Source organism: Canis aureus, chromosome 38 (assembly GCF_053574225.1).
Source record: "Canis aureus isolate CA01 chromosome 38, VMU_Caureus_v.1.0, whole genome shotgun sequence".
Classification (NCBI taxonomy): domain Eukaryota; kingdom Metazoa; phylum Chordata; class Mammalia; order Carnivora; family Canidae; genus Canis; species Canis aureus.
Genome location: NC_135648.1, coordinates 1,722,182 through 1,734,933, shown reverse-complemented (window position 1 = coordinate 1,734,933; position 12,752 = coordinate 1,722,182). Strand labels below are relative to the sequence as shown.

The 12,752-nt window shown below is 52.7% G+C and overlaps 1 long non-coding RNA gene across 1 annotated transcript; it reads left to right on the top strand.

Moving 5' to 3' along the window:
* Positions 1-1,854: 1,854 nt before the first annotated feature.
* Positions 1,855-3,608, top strand: LOC144307287 (uncharacterized). The gene is made up of 2 exons (XR_013374193.1): positions 1,855-2,931; positions 3,035-3,608. It is a non-coding gene; the product is annotated as an uncharacterized LOC144307287 (long non-coding RNA).
* Positions 3,609-12,752: the final 9,144 nt, after the last annotated feature.

The following is a 12,752-nucleotide window of genomic DNA, read 5'->3' as shown; positions in this document are numbered from 1 at the left end:
TATTTGTTTTCTGTCTCCACCCACAGAATGTACACTCTTTAAGGGCAGGTTTGTGTTGGTTTTGTTGATGTGGAGAAGTGCCTGGCATGTTGTAGGTGCTGGATAAATATTTGTGGAACAAATGAATGCATGTCACCCTATTCTTGTGTTCCTGAATCTTCTGGCCCAGTGACCCGGTGCAGCCAGACCAGGGTCTCAGCAAGCCAGCCTGTCATTGGGTCTGAGATGGAACCAGCTCATCTGTCAGCTTCCAGTGCTCTCCCATTGTTCATTTTCAGCAGGTGAAAACCTGAGAATACAGGGCTCTGGACAGCCAGGAGTGGACCTGGGGAGGGGCTGGAGAGCCCCATGTGTGTGTTCTCGGCAAATAGAAGGCACCTTGAGGGTTTGGAGGAAGAAATGGGAGTAGGGCAGGAGGAGGTAGGAGCCCTCTTAGGTTCATTTACTCCTTGCCTTCAGCCTTGAAGTGAAAATCACTGCAAAGGTGGAGAGAAAGTAGGCTTGGCTCCTTGTGACCCAAAGAGAAGACTTGGAGAAGGAAGACAGGAAGAGGCAGGGTGGAGGAGGAGGAAGAGGAAGAGGGCTCCTGGTGCTCAGCCTAGCTTGGCTCACCCTTGGGGAAAAAGCATAGGTCTGTGTGGTCTCCTCCTATGCATGTGTGTCCAGGTGTGTGAGAATCTGCAGGGCCGGGAGTCACGGGAGCAGGTGCGACCAGAGGAGTCTGTGACCACGCGTGGAGGCTGCCTGTGAGCATGTTTGCCAAGGATCAGGGATTATGGGCGCAGAGAGGTGTGCGTCCTGTGTGTGTAGGCAGAACGTAAGCATCTGTGAGTTTGCACATAGCTCCGTGGAGAACAATATGTCCCATTCCTGCCTTTATGGCTGGGGGAGGCCTTTGAGAGCTTGGCAAAATGCCCAAGGAGCAGCCGAACAGGAAAAAGGCTGGACAATAGGGCCCTCAGGAGGGAACTGTAAAGGGTCTGGGATTAAATTTGTCGAGGAGAAGCCTAAAGAGTAAGTTAGTAACTGTCTGCTTGCAAAGAAATGAATTTCAGTCCCAGTGGCTATAGCGGTGGATTAAAAGAAAATGCACTGAAGTTGTGTCTAGAGAAATTTAGGTTAGACAAGGAAAAATGATCCTCTTGACTCTGAAGGTTATTAGCCTCTGGCATCTCTTAAGGGTTAAGAGGAAAGTTTTCAATAATAGGACAGATCCCATTTTAGATGGAAAATGGGCAGTTCTGCTTGGAGAGGCATATACATACCCCATTTTTAAAATCCATGTGTTTTTCATTCAGCAATTATTAGGGTTCTCCATGTCAGGCCTTATGGGGTATATGAAGATCATGATCTGTTTGCCCAACGAGCACATAGTCCTTCAGGGGAGATAAGACACAGATAGGAGCCGAGCCAGGATCATTCAGGAAGCCAGAGCTCTGTGCCATCAGAGAAGTGTAAACAGGGATCTTTGGGAGGATCCCTCGCTAGCTCTGGGTCATTTGTGCTGCAGAGGCTGATGGTACTGTCAAGGTGAGCTGAGGCTGCCTGTCCCAGGAAACTGCTCCCCTCATCTGTTCAGGGGAGTCGGACTGCTGGTTGGGGTCTCAAGGGCTCTTCCATGGAAAGGATCAGTAACTGGCTCTGTGGTCAGAGGTCAGCTGTCAGTGTGGGTGAGGGCCACTCCCTCCATCCTGGAGTGGGGTTGGCGTAGAGGCCTGGGCTGGGGTGAGAACCAGGGTCTGGGTAGGGACAGCTCAACATCATGGGGTATGAGGGGGAGGAGAGCAAAAATGACTCAGACACTGGGGCTGCCTCCCATTCCCCCCCCCCCCCCCCATCCCGGGAGAACCTGAGTTTTGAATCGTGTTTCCATTAGAGAAGCAAGAAAGTATGGCTCCGTGTGGACTGGGCCGTCATGGTGGCGACTGTGTGGCATCGTGCTGGTTGCTGTGCTATGAGCTTTTTATCTGTCGTTCGTATTTGCTCTTCAGTTATTTCAACTAATATTTCCTTTTTTTTTTTTAAAGATTTTAAAAATTTATTTGAGAGCGAGCACGTGTGAGGAGGGGTAGCAGCAGAGGGACAGCCAGGCTCCCTGCCGAGTGGGAGGAACTCAGTCCCAGGACCCTGAGATCATGACCCCAGCTGAAGTCCCGCACTTAATCCACTGAGCCAGCCACATGCCCCTCAACAAATATTTCTTGAGTACCCATTTAGGGTAAGGTATGTGCTGGGGCTGGGGGATATACCATCAGCAAGGCAAGTAGAGTCTCTGCCCTCTTGGGAGGAGCCAGAAAAGCAAAGAGCTTGTTATAATGTGATATGGGGGCGGTAAGGGGAGTGTGGGGTGAAGGGGGACCCCACAGGAGGGCACTCAGCCCAGCCTTGAAGGGAGGCAATCAGTGAGGCTCTCTGGAAGATGCTGAAGTCTGAGCTGGGGGTTTAGGGACAATCAGAGCATGAAGGCGTGGCCCATGGTGGCGAGGAGAGGGTAGGGGGGTCAGGGGTGCAGCGTGGGCTTGGCCTGGAGTGGGAATGTGCAGAACCCCACTGCTAGGGCCAGCTCATGGGCTGAGAATGCACTTGAGAAGGGAAGTCAGGACAGCTCTTCCAAGGAGCTTCAAAGTCAAGTGAAAGATTCTGGATATTTCCTCAGGGCCTGGGGCACCACTGAGGAGACTGAAGCAGGAGGCTGAAGAGCTGAGAGTTGTGTCTTATTTAGAAGGCTTTCTTCGACGTAGGGCAGAGAAAGGCCTGGGGCTGGGGAGACCCGGAGGCAGACCCACTTTAGGAGGCTGCTGCGCGGATTCAGGCTGGAGTGACAGCGGCCCGGGCCAGGGGGGCTCAGCAGGCACGAGAAGGAGCGGATGGATTTCCAGGTTGGCTCCTGCTTTGCGGAGAGCGAGCGAAGAAGAGGGTTTCTGCCACGAGGTGAGGGGTGCTGCGTCCCCGGGACCGGAAATCCAGGACCGGGGTGGGGTTGGGGGGCTGGACAGTGCCACAGATTCTTCTTCTCTTCTCTCCCATGTTACAGGTCGGGAAACTGAGGCTCAGAGCCAAAGTAACTTCAGAACCCAGCTGGCTGAACTGGGATTTGAGCTGGTGATCGAAGCAGCCCAAGCTCACTGCTTGCCCTTCTCTGGGCTCCCCTATGAGCTGGCTGACCTGGGGAGGGGCTCAGGCTGGCAGCCAGCACCGACTGCGGTTTCTCTGTGGGTGGAGGCCAGGGCTGCAGTGAGGAAGCGAGAGGTCAGGCCTCAGAAGATGTGCAGGAAGTTCAGCTGCACAGCTGCCACCCCTCCAAGGCCACTGAAGATCTGGAAGCTTCAGGAAAAGGCTGATGGAGGGACCCCGAGGCCCAGCCCCTGGGTCTTGCAGCTCAGGGCTCCCATCCTCAAGGTTCTCTGACTTTCTGGGGGCTCCTGACTGTCCAGCTTTTACCTCTGGCAACAAATCTATTGCAAAACCACCGGGGCAGACAGAGAGGTGCGCCTCCGAGGCACTCCCAGATCCATTAGTTCCAGATCTATTAGTTGTCACCTCTTGGGGTGGCTTTAGTATTTGTACAGCCTTTGGAGAAAAGAGAAAAACACACCTAGACACTGTAAGTAGCTTGCTCAAGGTCCCCGCATCCTTGACACCCTCGTGTATCCTCCTCTGGCGTCGCAGTACCTGGCCCAGAAGCCAGCTCAGTGGGAGTTTGTGGTTTTGCACTGGTTCTGCATGTTCTAGAATCCAGATCTCTGGACTCCTGGTCACTGCCTGGACATTGAAAATACCCAAAGTGAAGCATCCTTGGGGCTGGGGCTGGCTGTGGGCTCCAGCAGACACAGGGTGGCTGGGCTGCCCTGGGCCCCCTCCTGTCTCTCCCCCAGCCCTGCCACAAGGAGTCCCAACCCGCTCAGACATATCCTGTCCTCCAAGGGGTCTCACACTGCCAATGCGGCAGGCACCCCGGGCGGGGGGGGGGGGGGGAGCTGGTTACAAATGCAGATTCAGTTGGTCCTGTTAGACCCCCTGGGAATCCATGGTGGTGCTCCTGGGGGTGCTCTTGAATCTGCACGTTAAGCTGGCTTCCTCCATAATTCTTAGGCAGCCCTGTCCTAGGAGATGCAGAGAGAAGCTTCTCCAACCAGAAAACTGAGGTCTGGGAGGGCCCTGGCCCAAGGCCTTGGATGAGAGTCGTCCCTGCCCACCCCCCTGCTCTGTTTGGGCCACTGTGGCGGGGTTGCCAGGGGAAACGGGCTGTGTAACTTCCGGGCTTTGGCGGCTTTCCCTCCTTGGCCTTATCTCAACATCCGCCAAGCAGTCCAGGGTCTGTGCTGGTCACGTAGGAGGGGAGGCTGGTGCCAGGCGTGCGGAGGCGTGTCCGGGGTACCAGGGACCTGGGGCAGGCAGAGGGTGGAGATGCGGTTTTGAAGAGGGGCGGAGGCTGCAGATTCCTTAAAGTGGGTCTCCTAAGCCTGCAGGCGCCATGCCCTGGGGGACTATGGCCAGGTGGGGGGCGGGGGGCAGTGCTCTGGAGGTTCGGTCCGCTCCCAGCGTCACCCCCACCCAGACCAGGGAGGGTGGTGCCTCTCCCCTGCTTCCCTGCCTCTTCCCTCTGGACCGGGGCCTCCAGGCACACCCCACCCCTCCTCCCCACCCCACCCCCGCATCCCCCCAGCCCCTCTCCTCCCTGCTTTTCCTCGGTGCTCACCATCTTTCTCCTTGGTCTTCCCACTCTCTCCCCACTCCCTGCCCCCTGCAGGGTCTCCCCTGCTGTAGCCTGAGGGCCCCGAAGTTTAGAAGGACAGGAAAAAGAGTTTTGAAGAAAGAGGGAAGGCAGCAAATGCTTTCAGTAAAATAATTCATGCATTCAAGTGTTTATTTATGTGTTCAGCTCTACTCTGCTTTGGGAGGAACTGAAGGCCGTTCTGAGAGTTCAAGTGCTCCAGGAAGAAGGGGGTAGTGAGATAGGCTTGCAGGCATCCTTGCAACTTAGAGGATTTACAGTCTGATTCCTGACCATGTTTATGCCACGAGGAGGACAAAGATGTGCCCCCCCCCGCCTCTGCATAGTGCCCCCCACGCACCGCCCCCCACGCACCCCCGCCCCCAGCTCTGGGGGAGGAAAAGGAAGGAAAACCACCAGACTTTGTGCAAACTGATTTTCGAGCCTGGTCGGCGCAGTGCCTCTTCTCGCCTATTACCTGGCGTCACAGACGAGGACACAAGGCCCAGGTGGTTAGGCAGGTGGCCCAGGGGCTCTCAGCTGTGAGCAGCCGGGCCAGGGTTCTAACCTTGCTGGTCTGGCTCCAAAATTAGTCACCCCTTTCCTTCTTCACTCGCTGTATGGGGAGCACAAGTCATAGGGGAGCCTCGTCCAGGCTGGCCTAGATGGACTTCCTGGCTGTGAACCCGCCGAGAAGAAACGTGCTTTCCTGAGAACTGAATGAGCATCCCCAGAACTCCCTTTAGGGACGGTTGGTCACCCCGACAAGGGAAGCAGAAGCTGGGAGGGCAAGGAGGCCGGTCTGGGGAGAGGAGGGCCCCCCCCCCCCCCGCCCCCCCCCCCCCCCCCCCCGCCCGGCGCTGGAGGCCTGAGTATCAAGGAGTTCAGGGACAACCAGAGCCAGCAAGGAACTACATGCGCTCCACACCGACTCCCCCACGGGATGCTGGGAGCCTCTCCCCGTTGGCCTTTCTCTCTGTGGCCCTGATACCCCCAAGCCACTCGGGAGCCTGGGCATCGCTGATCCCTGGCCTGCGAAGTGCAGGTTCCTAAATGCAGTTTAAGCACGGAGAGATAGAGAGAGACAGAGGGGAACAGGGCCTCAGTCTCCCTTCTCAGAGCTCTTAGGACAGGAGACACGCTCCAGTGAGTGACCAGACTTGTCATTTTAACCATTGGCTCCGCTGGGTCTTATCTCCCAGGCTCCTCCCATCTAAATGCGCTGATTCATCAGAGTCAAAATTCTTATCTGTCTGGCCTTAGCCAGTGTGGGGAGCAGCTGGGGAGGCCTGCAGGGTGGGGCCGGCACCCGGGGGGCTCCAAGGCCCAGCGGCTGAGAAGGGGCTGCAGGGGGGTGGGGGGGTGGGGGGGGTAGGGAGGCTGGGGTGGGGGGGGTGAGCACAGCGCCAAGCCTGGGGGACTGCGGGTGTAATTGGAGGCTCCTCTGGGAGTGACAACGTGGTGGTAGGAAGAGTCAGGGAGCCCCGGGGTGGAATTGGGGTCAGGCAGGGAGTCAGGACCTGCGCTCTTCCTCTGGCTTTCCAGCCTTGCCGCCCCCTCCTCCCCCCTGCCCCCCCCCCCCCCCCCCCGGACTGCTGTCCCCTGGGGCTGGCTGGGCAGCTGGGATGGAGGGAAGAGAGAGAGCCTGGGGCTGGGGCTGCAGGAAGCAGATGCTCCAGATGCAGGGCAGCCGAAGGAAGGGCGCCCGGGAGAAGGTGGGAGAGGCCGGAGGCAGCGGCAGGGAGGAGCAGGGAGGAGGGAGCTGAGGCTGGGAGGGGTCAGCGAGGGCACCCCACCCCGGCCCCCACCAGATACGGCCAGGGCCGGCCGCCCTTTGGAGGCAAGTTTTGCTGAGAAGGGGAAGGCTGCCTCCCTACTTATCAGGGGTGGGACAGGCTCTGTGGGGCCCACTGAAGACAAGCAAGACAAACTTATTAATGCGACATTCATGGCAAGAGTAAACATTGATTTAGGGTAATGAATCACGACAAATGAGAAATGTTTCAAAACCTGGCAAAAACTATAAACATCCTAACATCTGGAAGAGTAACAAGAAGTAAGTGAATTCACTGGCTGGGACGACTCAAAAATCGCTTCCGCCCTTCCCTTTTCTGGCTGTTTATTTTGTCTCCCAATGACAGCGATTTTATATTATTTATACAGACAGAACAGAGCGATAATTCATTCTTTCTGCTGATATGGACGGATCGACACTTTTATTATTATTAATACATTAGGGCGTTTCTTTGGTTTTGCTATTTGCTCCTGGCAACATCAGATCAATGTTTCTTATTGTCAAATTTGGGAGAATCTGGGCTAAGTTTCTCACATGAGCTGTAAGGATTTCAGGACATTGTTCAGTAATTACTCTTAAATGTTCTTTGATATGATGGCCCTCATTAGCCAACCTGCCATGGGTTCTGAGTGTAGGGTACTAATATGAGTTACGCAAGCTCTATCAATGTCGATATTTTATGTCAAATCAACAGGAAATCTAATATATCCCCAACGCGTTCAGATGGTTTTCTCCTCCTTGTTAACTGGATTATGAAACAATCCAAGTGCCTATTTATTCAGAATTTGTCTATTTCCCTTATTGAATTACGTTGTTGATAGAATCTGAACATTTTCGTTACAATTTACTTTTCAATTTCATAATAATTTGTACCGATTTCACAGTTCATTTTTATCACTTTTGTTTCATAAACCTATTAAGTCCTTTTCCTGAGATGTAATTGACACACAACATTATATTAGTTTCAGGTGTAATGACGCTGTGTTTGTCTACACTGAGAAATGATCACCACGAGAAGCCTGGTTAACATCTGTCACCGCACACAGTTACACATTTTTTTTTCTTAGGATGAGAGATGGTAAGGTCTACTCTCTCTGCATCTTCCAAATATATCCTCCAGTATTATTAACCGCAGTCAGCCTGTTGTACTTTAATCCGCAAGACGGATTTATTTTATGATTGGGAGTTTGTACCTTTTGACCATCTTCACTCATTGCCCCACCCCTGACTCCCCACCCTTGGCAGCCACAAATCTGCTCTCTGTATCTAGGAGTTTGGATTTGTTTGTCGTTTTAGATTCTACACGTAAGCGAAGGCCGGTTCATTACCCTCTTGGGAGTTTCCTGGGTATAATCTCAAAGTGGCCCCGTATGTGGAGGGCAGAAAGAGACCAGAGCGAGAGAGAGAGAGAGAGATGACCCCTCCAGGTTGGGAGGTGGCAGGTTTAATAAGCGAAGGGACTTATACAGGAGGCTTGTCTCACGTGGGAGCCAGAGGGGTGGATCCTGCACCTGCCCCCCAAGTCTTAAAACGTCATATAGAAGCCCCAGCTGGGTTTATTCGCATACACTGGCCAGATGCCCTCAGTGCCACGTCATTACCTCCAGGCTGTGTCCTTGGGGCAGCCTCTGGGAGGCAAAGCCAAGTGGAGCCCACATTCAAGGACACGGTGACGCCGAGGAGCCTCTGATTGCCTGGGTCCAGCTCATGGGTCAACCAGCAGTCCGGTCTTTGGTGACCTCCCCTGACAGCGGGACCGTATCATTTGTCTTTCCCAGTCTGACTTACTTCACTTTAGCCTAATCCTCTCAAGATGCATCAGGATGCGTCCATGTCATCACCAATGGCAAGATTTCATTCTATTTTTATGGCTGACTGGCATTCCATCGTATCTCTCTTCCTCCCTCCCTCTCTCTCCCTCTCTCTCTCTGTCTCTCACACACATACACACACACACACACACATACACATATACACCCCACACATTTTCTGTATTCATTCATTCCATTGGACACTTGGGTTGTTTTCATGTCTTGGCTAGTGTATGTAACGCGGCAAGGAAGACAGAGTGCAGGGGATCCCTGGGTGGCGCAGCGGTTTGGGGCCTGCCTTTGGCCCAGAGCGGGATCCTGGAGACCTGGGATCGAATCCCACGTCGGGCTCCCGATGCATGGAGCCTGCTTCTCCCTCTGCCTCTCTCTCTCTCTCTGTGAGACTATCATAAATAAATAAAAAAAAATTAAAAAAAAAAAAAAAGGAAGACAGAGTGCATAATACACCTTTTTGACTTAAGTGTTTTTGTTTTCTTTGGATAAACACCCAGGAGTGAACTGATGGATCATAGGGCCATTTTTTTTTTTTAGTTTTTTTGAGGAACCTCCATACTGGTTTGCACAGTGGCTGCACCAATTTACATTTCCCATGAGCAGGGCATGAGGGTTTCCTTTTCTCCGCAGCCTTGCCAACGCTTGCTACCATTTGTCTTTTTGCTAATAGCCATTCTACCAGGTGTGAGGTGGTATCTCATTGTGGTTTTGCTTTGCATTTCCTGATGATGGGTGATGGTGAGCCCCTTTTCATGTACCTGTTGGCCATTTGCATGTCTTTCTTTGAAAAATGTCTGCTCAGAACCTCTGTCCATTTTTAATTTTTTTGCTATGGAGTTGTAGGAGTTCTTTATATATTTTGGATATTAATCCCTTATCAGATACATGATTGGTAAAGATTTTCTCTCATTTAATTTCTCTCTTTTCATTTTGTTGATTGTTTCCTTTCCTGTACAGAATAAACTCATTAATTTTAATGTACATTTTCTGTTGTTTAACACATACATTTAAAATTGATGAAAGGAGACAATGTACTCTTTCCAAAAATTTTTTTAAAAATTTTATTATTTTTTAAGATTTTATTTATTTATTCATGACAGACATAGAGAAAACGAGAGGCAGAGACACAGGCAGAAGGAGAAGCAGGTTCCATGCAGGGAGCTCAACTTGGGACTGGATCCCGGGTCTCCAGGATCACACCCCAGGCTGCAGGCGGCACTAAACCGCTGGGCCATCAGGGCTGCCCCCAATTTTTTTAAAGCAAACACTATGCCCAATGTGGGGCTCAAACTCATGACCCCAAGGTCAAGAGCTGCATGCTCTGACGGAGTCAGCCAGGCATCCCAAAGAGGATATATTCTTGATATATGTCCAAATCTGTTAAATCTCACTTGTGTTATTTAAATCTTCAAAGAGATGTTCCAAGATGCAGCTTAGAAAGGCATGTTCAAGTTGTAACAACTCTTTGAATACATTTTTTTTTCTCCCCCAGGCCTTTGAAAATACATTACAGACCATTGTTACCTAGGAAGGAGTGGTAGGCGGAGTAATGCACCACCTCTCCTCCACATATCTACCTCTTAATTCCCAAAATATTTAAATATTTACATTATATGGTAAAAGGACTTTGCGGATATGAATAAATTAAGGATCCTGAGATGAGGAGATTCTCCTGGTGGGCTCAACCTAATCATATGAGTCCCTAAAATCAGAGAAACTTCTCTAGTAGAGGGAAATGTGACTCGTGCAAAGTGCTCAGAGGTGTCATGTTCCTGGCGTTAAGTATGGAGGAAGGGGGCCAGGAGCCAAGGAATACGGTGGCCTACAGAAACTGGATAAAGGATTGACCTTTAGGTAGGGAACACAGTCCTGCTGACACCTTAGTTTTAGGCCAGTGAGAACTCCAGAGCCATAAGATGATAAATTTATGCTGTTTTAAGCAACCGAATTTGTAGTATTTGTTACAGCAGCAGTAGAAAACTTATACATGAAGCTTGAATAGTTTTTAAATGGAAAGACTGTCTCATTATAATCAGAAAAGTTCAAGTGGGCATGTGTGTTTGAAATGATCTATGAGAAGAATGCCAGAAGGAAAAACCGAATCATTGTTGAAAAAAACAGAAGTAGTTAACAAGTTTAGGGCCTCTGAAGGCAGCTTTCTCTCTGGTGAGATGTATAATGTGTTTATAATTATATATGGCGCATTAGTAGGTCTCTTCCTGGCCAGAGAGGACTTCCGTTTTGGCCAGGCAGTGATAAGAACTGAATCTCCACTTACAATTTCATACAATGGGAGGGTTAGAATTATTTTCACAGGCTGGCTTCTGGCTTTTCAAAAAATTTCAAGCCTTGTTTTTCTTTCACTTTGCAAATCCTTTTGGTGTTGGGCACCACAGCACATATTCCCACAGCGACTATGGCCAGCACTTTCCTGTCCTGACTTGGGGAGGGGTGGCAGGGCGGGCGGGTGGGGGGGAGCGGTTCAGGCAGCCAGGCCTACAGCAGCACAGCAGACAAGTGATGGAGAACCACACAAATGGGTTGCGCGGAATCCCTGATAAATGGATCCCTAACTCGGCTTACTTTTGCAAATCTACAAAACACAGGGCCCTGCAGACTCGCAGCAGAGCCCCATGAAAGCCTTGCAAAGGGCTCCCGCAAGGCAAGGTGAGAAACTTAAGCCTGGCTAGCTAGCTAGCTCGGAGGTGAATTCGAACAAGGCCTGGCAGGACATTCCGTGACACTGTCACCCCATCCTTCCTGCCTGCACTTTACACCTTTCCTTCAGATAGGCCGCGCGGCGTGGGTTGAGAGAAGAGTACCGGCCTTGAGTTTGGACAGTGATCTCTCTTGGCCTCAGTGTCCTCCTTGGTGGTGGAGATAACTACCCCACAGGGATGTGCTGTGAGGATTCTGTGGAGCACTGGGGAAGCCTCCCAGCCAGCAGGCTGCACTCCAGTGGTCCCTCCTCTGGGCGCTGCTGGGAAGCGGCTGGGAGGGGAAGGGTGCCAGGAACACTCCCAAGCCCAGAGGGTGGTGCTCCCCCCTTCGGGCCTGCCTGCCGGGTGGCCTCCCCCTCTGACCCCACCTCCTACACTGTGGCCTCACTGTGGCCTCCCCCACCCCCGCGCCGCCCCGGGTTCTTCTGAGGATCCCAGAGGAGATCAGGCTGGGAAATCCAGAGAAGGAATGCGAGGTCTGCTGGAGTAAGGCCTTTTAAGAACAACTGGAGGTGACCCCGGGTCCCTTCCTCCACTCCCCTGGGGCTGCGAACGGCCTCGGCCTCGGTGCCCCAGCTCTGCAGAGGCTCCCGGCCTGCCTCCCGCCGCCAGCGGCTTTGAAGCACAAGAATGAGTTGCAGGAGCTTCAGAGACGCGGCCCGGCCGGGAGGCTAGCGCTTGCAGAGCAGTTCACAGGGTCACAGAGTCACCACTGCCTTTCCCGGGAGGTCAGCTGCTCAGGGCTGGGGGTGGGGCTGTCCCTGGCGGGTGCAGAGGCTTTGTGAGGCTTGGGGCCCGCAGGCTGCAGGGGTCAGTTCAACTGCGTCCCTGCAGGATGGGAGGGAAGAAGTTGGGAAGAAACCAACTTGGGAAGAAAATCATAAAACTCCTAAGAACTCTTCCAGAACAGTCCATCCAAATTGGGAAGTGTTGAAAGGCCGATTTCCTAAAGCCAGTTCCGTAGATTTCCATTCAGGCAGTCTATAGGGCTTACTTTATTTATTTATTTATTTATTTATTTATTTATTTATGGCTTACATTTTATTTTATTTTACTTTATTTTAAATATTTTATTTATTTATTCATGAGAGAGACAGAAAGAGAGGCAAAGACACAGGCAGAGGGAGAAGCAGGCTCCCCAAGAGGAGCCCGACGCAGGACTGGATCCCAGGACCCCATGGTCACGCCCTGGGCTGAAGGCAGATGCTCAACCGTTGAGCCACCCGGGCGTCCCCCTACATTTTATTTTTAATTAATTCTCACGTGACTGAGCTGGAGGTCTGAGGAACTGCTCCTGAAACTGCACACAGGTTCTCAAGGCGGGAAGTTCTTTCTGCGGTCTAACCAGACTCCCGCCTGCTGTGAAACCTGTTTCATCCGACCCAGGGTTGCCTGGCACCTCCTGGCGCTGGGGAACAGTAACCATGGTACCCCGGGGGTGGGGGTGGGGGTAGGGGTGGGGGGCTGTCCCCCGGCCTGGCTCTTGCAGGAGGGCAGGGCAGTTAGACATCCCGGGTGCCAAGCCCCTGAGGGTTCGGGTTCCGACCCTACGGTCCAGCCGGAGCCGGAGCCGGAGCGGAGAGGCAGGCGCGTGGGCGCCGCGCTTCGCACTCGGGGAAGGGGCTGCGGTCCCCGGAATCGCAGGGCGCGGGGTGCGTCCGAGGGACCCGGGGGCGGGGCCGGGGCTGGGGGCGGGG